The following is an 8,277-nucleotide window of genomic DNA, read 5'->3' as shown; positions in this document are numbered from 1 at the left end:
TATCTAACAGGCTATCTTACCTTGCAAATACACCATGCTTTTCATCTACCAAAATAACAAGGAAAAACAGCTGTCAGCTAGAAGTAGGTTAAGCATAGAACGGAAACACTCAAATAACATAGCTGCTTGTTTTGCTTGCTTTGTTACATTTTTGCCTGTAAGGATGAGGTAAAGCTTTAATTTAATAATCGATGATTATTGAATCATCAGAGGGGGAATAAAATGCGCTATTATGACAAAAGCAGTTGGGTCAAGAGAGAAAAAAAAAGGATGATGGAAGGATATGAGTAAAAACTTTTAAAAAAATTGTAACAATATTTAACAGAATGTGTCATAAAGAGATTAATGTTACACTGACAAAAAATTAGAACGTTGCACCAAAAAGTTTCTTTGCAATCATCAGAAAGAAAAAACACTTTTGTGAAATTATATGTAATGAATTTTATGACACACACACACACACACACACACACACACACACACACACACACACACAGGGTGAGAGAGAGAGAGAGAGAGAGAGAGAGAGAGTAAACCATGCATTTTGTTTTGTCTGCTTACTGTAAATGATGTATACATAATCAGTGCCTGTGCTGTGTGAACCTGTAGGTTGCCCCAGTAACAGGTAGATTATACACAGTTAGCCCACATTTAACAGCATACATCACATTCTATCTGCATAGAAAAAGTTCGCACATGTTCAAAACAAAAATGAAAGCGACATTTAAAAAATATGCATATATATTCCTGGAGGGTTTTGAGCGCAGGTATAGCTAAATAAATAAATAAATAAATCTAAAAACAACAACAACAACAACAAATTCACTGTTTGTTTGGCAGCATAGGGGAGAGAAAGATGGCAATTTGTCGGCATAGCAGGGTTTTCAACTCAACAGCTATGCCAACATCTTGCCTTCCTTCCTGAACCCGTGGTCTAGTAACACGTTCCGCACGGTCCGCGCTTCAAGGTCCGCACCATGCTGTTCCCCACTCCCGTGTGGAAGATGAAAAATGTTGCTGGAGATGTTTTAAAGATTGGGAGGAAATAAAATAAAAATTAAAAAGGTGGATGTCTGAAAACAACGAGCGCAAGTGCCACGCCGATCTAAGAGGTAGGATTACTCCATCTCAAATGAACTCCAAAAACACCCAGTTTGGCATTTCCAAAATAGGATTTTCGTGGTCCTTGAAAAAGGAAACAGAAAAGTCGAGAAGAAAGAGTCTCCTGTAGTGTATGAGACAACTTAACTGGGCCTTCATTCCTCTTCCCTGCACATGGCACTGCCCTGTAGGTGTATCATCACATCTACCTGTTGCTCTGTGGGAAACTGCAACTAGTAGAGCTCTCTCTCTCTCCGGTGTCCGTCGTCCAAGATCCACCGCCAGTGTCGGACATCCGCGAGTCAAAGTAAAAGTAGGCTCAGGGTTGAAAAGACAGGTTTGCCTTCCGCCACCCACTTTTGTAGCAGCACTGTCGGCGGCTGACTGTTGCAGGAGGTGTGTTCTTTGCCCCAAAGAACTCTGGAGTGCGGCTTCCGGCACCTTTGGGCGCTGGCAAGGAATCCGATTGGTCCAATGATTAAGCAGGACAATCTTCCGAGGAGAAATCCGTCCAAACCTGTCCGGTCTGAAGAATCTCCCAAAAATCCCCAAGTACTTCCACAGTAAAATAATGTTATGTTTAAAAAAAACCAGAACAAAAACAAAATGACAAAGAAAAGCCTGCAAACCTTACTCGACTTCTGGATGTTGCTGTAAGGGCATGCAATTTAAACAGTCCCACTTTAGCAGGAAATTTTGCTGATGTCTACAGGACACGGTTTGTTAATGAATCACACAGAATGATTCAAACATCGTCTAGACCAGAAAGTGGTCGCCATCCACGACAGGAAACGCTGTCAGTGTATGAAAGCGCACTTTCTGACCATTCATCATCATCTGTTTCATTTAGATGTTGCTCAGCGGATAGACTTATAACTTCCACACTGCTTTATTTATATAACGTTTAAAAAAAAAAACCCTTCTTTCTTTTAGATAGTCACTCATTTACAACGGCTGTAAATGAGTGAATCATGATGTGGGAACAGTCACCACCAACTAGCAAAAAAAGGGACATTTGTGTTCCTCCACACAAGCGTAAAAGTGGAGGGTTCTATGGTTTGTGAGTATTTCTATTTAAAGTTGATACTACTTCACTACATTCATACAATTCATTAAAAAGAACATCTTGGAACCTTTTATTAAACCTAATCACTACTAAAAGCCAGTTGGAGCGTTTATGCTTTATGTATATAGTACCTCAATCACTGATGTCAGCTGACCCAAGTATATATATATATATATATATATATATATATATATATATATATATATATATATATATATATATATATATATATATATATATATATATATATATATATATATATATATATACACACAACAAAATAAAATACATTTTCCATTTAGATTTTTTAGGGCAGCACAAAAAACATTAAAGTATTATTTACAGTCAGTATGTAATAATTTAACAGCACAGGGTTTTTAAATTCCTTTGCTGTATTTACTCTAAACCTATTTTGCCGCTGCCCCTCACAGGTGCTAAATAGACCATCCTCCCAGCATTTAGCTTAATTTTTTTAAATGAAGTTAAAACAACATATTTAGCTGACCCGTGATCAAGCCTAAGCTAGTGAGAAGGTCAAGATTCTGTCTTTTTAAAAGAAAAACGACAATCTTTCAGTTCATTTCAGTTTGGTCGGGGCTGATGATTCACTTCCCAAGGTAGGTGTCAACTCTGGACACACCTGTCAACTCCCAGAGAACAAATACTTCAAAGGATAAAAAGACAAAAACGATCTGTCAGGCTCAGTGTTTCCATTTCGTACAGTAAGCAGTTGTTTACCATGGCAACCACACTGTAAACAATACTTAGCAGTACAAATGTGTGCTGCAGGGAATGTAAATTTATTTTAAAAGGTAGGTCCGTTAAGGGGAAGGTTGCATATTTTCCAGTGTTTAAATCACACTGAAGCAGTAAATTCATTCTGAGAGAGCAAGAACTACAGGAGTGACACAACAGATACTTGTAATATCGCAAGTGAACATTAAACAGCACAGAAAGCATGTCACCACACATCCAATATACTAGATATACATCTGAAACTTGTCAGGAATACTCCAGGAGAGAAGCTCTAATCAAGTTCAAAATAACAGCAACACAAAGGGGCTCATTCCTGTCATAAAAACATAGAATCACATCTGAATCTGAAGAGAAAACATGGGAATCAAATGGAAATCACCGGTGTGAGGATCAAGATACAAGTCACTGTTATAACACCTGGGAAACGAGGTGTAAACATACAGTTGTGAGGAATAGTGCTTCACATTTTTTCCCAGGGAAAATGTAAGGTGTGCTTGATTGTGGTTATACATGAATCAGTACGTAGGAGTCAGACTAAAAAGCATGTGAAGTGCTCGCTTTCCCTTTTTATTGCTCTTTTAGTGAATGGAAGAATTTGCCTCTATGGATATTCTAACTGTTGATTGCAGCGGGGACAAGGACAAGCAACAGCCTCATTTACAGAGAGCTTATAAACTAGTTTGCATGGTTTTGCTGAGTGGACGTCAACAAAAGGAAACAATATGAAGTATGGAATATAACAAGCACTGTTCAGAATGATATGATGAAATTACTAAATTACTAATGCTTTAAAAACAATCTGTCCCAAGAAGAATTTACTTATTTTTTTAATTATAGGTTTTTGATTTTAAAAATAATAACTGCAATCACTTTTTTTTCTTTCTAGACGCTTCATGTAACTGGTCTGTTGCATGAAATGCATCAAATATGTGATGTGCTGCAACAGTTACACACTAATGACATATACTAAAACGTATTCTGATAGTAGCATGCAAACCAGCCATTAGCAGCTATAAGTAAATTTGTAGTAAGAGGGTTTTATTTCCCACCATTTGTTAAACTTACATAATTATGCTCCAGCTCCTGTCAATATAAAAAGAATTACTGTAATGACTATTCTGCTCATTTCTGAAACATAAAGTTCCTCAAGGACTATAAAATGATTTTGTCACATGTCTGTGAAGGTTCTCAGTCATCCAGGTCATCGTAGTCTAAGGAGCTTGGAAAGAGAAGCATCTGGATTTCTTTACATTTCCTTGAAGATGTTTCACCTCATCCGAGAAGCTTCTTCAGTTCTAAGAACAATTGGTGGAGTCCCAAATTTTAAGCCAGACTTAAAAAAAACATCTTCAAGGAAACCTAAAGAAGTCCAGACACTTTTCTTTCCAAGCTCATTAGATTTTGTCACATGACATTTTTTTTCCTGCTCCTATAGCCGCAACATGTTGAAGTTGTAACCCTTAAAATCAGTTTAGTTTAAACCAGCTGCTGTGTTTTGTCTATATTTGCTGTTTTTCCGCTCTTTCTGAGTCAGTTTGAAATCTCATGCTGACATATCAGTGCATGTCAGCTTGCATGGTTATTATTATACATCATTTTCTCTGTGCAGCTAACCAAAACCCTCTTTCAAACCGGGCTCATGCTGAATCACACGGCCACATGTGCAGCAGTTACAAATCAGATCAACAGAGGCCCTGCTGTGAGTCATCATATGATCTCAGGTCCACCGAGACCCCCTTTTGAAATTGGTGATCTCGACTCCCCACACAAGTTCCCAAAAACAGCTAAATGGGGCATCTTTAAGCGGTGACACGCATGAGTGTGACATATTTGTAAAATTATGCTCTCACTCTGTCTGCCTCAGACAAGAGTCTGCTGCCACACTTGTAACAGGATCAAATGAGTGTAGAGGATTTGGCTTAGGTGTATTTTGCTGAGTCAATCGTAAGCACGCCCTGTAGCAGTGAGCAGATGAAGTCACTGGGCAAAAGTCTGATCGATAAAAAGTTGTCTTGCTGAACCAGCCACCCTCTGTACTCCACGAGGAGTTCATTAAAAGCTGACAAATTAGCTACATTAGCTTCACAAAAATGTGAAGGGTAAGATGGGAACTCCCCACTGACTACAACACTGTCACTGACTAACACTTTTAAGAGGAAACTAGATTTGATTCTTCTGCACTGGTTTTTATATTGTTTTGTCTATTTTCATATTATACATATCCGTATATAAAGAGAGAGGGAGCAGAGCTTTGTGTTATATTAATGGTATTATGACTTTATTGTTACCAATGGTTTCACATTAAAGTGTTTGGGGTGCTGCTAATGTTTGCCTTACGTGCTGTATTAACTTCATAACATATAAAACAGTAATCCAGACACGGTTGTACTAAGTAAATACAACTAACTGCTTATTTACAGTAAGTCCAACTGAAAAAAATAATCATTAATTCCCATGAAGAATTAAGAGAAAAAATTTTAATTTACAAAAGTGGATCTTTTTTGTTAAAAAAAAAAGCAAAAATGCAAGTGTAAAAGAGACTGTAGGAGATCTTTACAGCTTGTGACGTATGAGGCTCACAGTACTCCGTTGTGATTTATGGACAACATGAACCAAATATCCCTCTAGCTTAGGTGAAGGATGTGTTCCTCTATAATTTATCATGGCTCCAGTGACAAAAACCTGTGGGGTTTTTCTCTTTAAGCCGCAGGTGATTTTTAAGAAAGTGATGACATTTGAAGTGGAGGTGATTTATGGTAGTGAAATTGAGATTACAGCGTCACAAAAAAAAGCATTTTTGACATTTAGTAAATCTTATCTCAGTTTACAGTAAGCTGTGAACTGAATTATTAATGCCTGCCAAAAGACAGGTTTGGGTGCTTAAATTTTACTCTTAAGTTAAGAAACTTTGGCTCCCTTTTTTAATATAGTTTTTGCGCTTACTTGGTTTCCCTACCCTCTTCAAATTCCTTAGAAATTTCATATAAAATACACTCAACAAGGCATTAAATCTCAGTGCTTAGTTTTTGTTAGATCTGTCAAACTTGATATTTGACCATGTAGTAAACCACTTCAGCGTTAATTTAGTGTTTCACAACTCTGCTGCCTTAACTGTGACGACTACCAGATGATCTGCTTTCCCACTCAGTGTTTCCATGAACAGCACTGTTCACTCAACACACGTATCAAACAGCCACCCCTGAATAAGCAACACTTAAAAATGAATTCCATCAGCCTTACCGTGACATCGTGTATTTCAAGCTAGAGTTTTGGGTATGTCCAGAAAAAGTAGAGGAGAATACCTGGAGAGCTTTGAAACTTAGCACTACTAACATGGTCATGACAGGAGATAAAGAGAGCTAGCACTACAAAAAGTCAAACGACTCTTATCCAGGGGAATACCAGGAGGTTCATTTTTTAACATGTTCAAAAATCCCAAATTTTCTGAGTAAATTACTTCAGCGATGATTCGGCCTTACTCACGGTTTCCAGTGAAACGTGCTGGTGACACCACTCAAAGTTATAAACATGAAAAAACTGGGAACACTTGGGGGAGTGAAACATGCTTCTGAGGAAAGATAAGAGATGTTGTTAGGTGTAGGTTTAAAAAGTTCACACAGACTGTGGTTGTTTTTGGTGTTGTAGACTAGCAGCGACCTTTTATCTGCACATCTAATTGATTTCTAATGAAAACTCTTTGATGTGCAAGTGCAGGAAAAGTTATCGAGAATCGGGCTGTGTTTGACTATCCCAGTGGATTTAGCAGGAAACACCCGGGAAATTCTTTGCCTCCCTGGAAGCACATCAGACAATAGCCAGTTCATCGTGCCTTGCCCCCATCAAAGTTTGGCTTCACCTTATAGAATCCAATGCATGTCCTATCAAGTTCAGTAATCCAAATCTCTTACTATCTGTCATCTCACCCACATTCTTACCCTTCTCCCCTCACCCCCCCACACAACCAGTGTCTCGCCAGTGTGTGTGCCTTGAACTAGATTTTATGCCTTACAACATGCAACCAGGTGAGTCTCCAGGCTATGCAGGGTTTGTGCTTCCTTTTCAATTTGGGTTCACACTGTAATTCAGGACCAAACTGCCCTTAAAAATAACAATGAAACATTGACATTAAAGTCGATTTCTTTATGAATAAACTTATTTATTTCTTTTCTTTTTCAGTAGCAGAAGTAATCAGTTACATAGACCAGCCTTCATGTTCACGTTCATAAATGGATGGATGTTAGGAGTAACATATTTTTTTCACAATAACTACTTGAGCGTATGTTTAAAAGGGGAAATTTGTAGATTTCGTGCAGGGGGCGTTTGTGTCCGTTTTACCAGAGAAATTCTTTATGTTTCCTACAAGACGGATTGTAATAACAACAACACTCGTTTAATCCACCAGAGAGAATGGGGGGTAAAAAAGGTTTGAGTTTTATTGTATCTCTCTCCAGTTATAATGAACTGGGGAAAATCACACCAAGTAAATATAGAAGTTCGTGGAAAACTGTGAGGCAGGTTTCTATAGAAAGCCAAGCACTTTGCAATTCGGTAGAAATCTTAATAGCTGGAGGACAATTTTAAGTGGGTGGAACACGTCGAAGTGATGATTGCGTAACTTTCGCTCTTAGTCACAGTGACGTGTCAGTGTTTGAACAGAAGAGGGCGCCCTGTATCCACAGTTTACCCAGACAAACACAGAAGGCACAATGTGAAGCAAAGAGAATCAGTGCCCTTACTTATATTAGACTATGCTTAAGGCCACTAATAAAAACTTCTATCATCATTGATGATCTCAAACAACAATATAAAACGTTTCATTGAGGATGAAAGGGGGGCAGCTTATCTAAGCATAATAGCAGTATAGAGTCTATTGTATTCATACAGAGCCAAATTAATTCCAAATTAAAACTAATTACTCAGCTCCTCCCGAGGAAGTGGAAGTTGCAGCATGCAATGGAGAAATCAAATAAATCTGGAGGATGACAGACAGTGGGGTGTATCCTTTTACCAGCTAGAGAAAGTGTTCAGTAGAACATCAAAAAGCATTAAGGCAGTACAGAAAACTGCATAGACAGGCCATTGCCACTCCCAGGGCATTAAAGACGGGTGCACTTTGACGTAGGTGATGTGACTCAGTCTTTGTAGCAAAAGTGAGAGGATGTCACTCCCAGTTTGTAGCATACTCCTTCTGCAGGGTTGTGTCCAAAGAAAGGGTTGTGGGGTGGGGCGGCCCCCAGAGTAGACTGCTGTTAGCACCACTGCATGAGAGCACGGATAGCATCATGCACTCATTGTCTTTACTGAGGTCAAAGTTAGTTATGTGTTAGTTTATTGACAATATATTTTGTTGTATT

This window comes from Astatotilapia calliptera, chromosome 3 (genome assembly GCF_900246225.1).
Source record: "Astatotilapia calliptera chromosome 3, fAstCal1.2, whole genome shotgun sequence".
Lineage (NCBI taxonomy): Eukaryota > Metazoa > Chordata > Actinopteri > Cichliformes > Cichlidae > Astatotilapia > Astatotilapia calliptera.
This window is presented reverse-complemented; position numbering follows the sequence as displayed.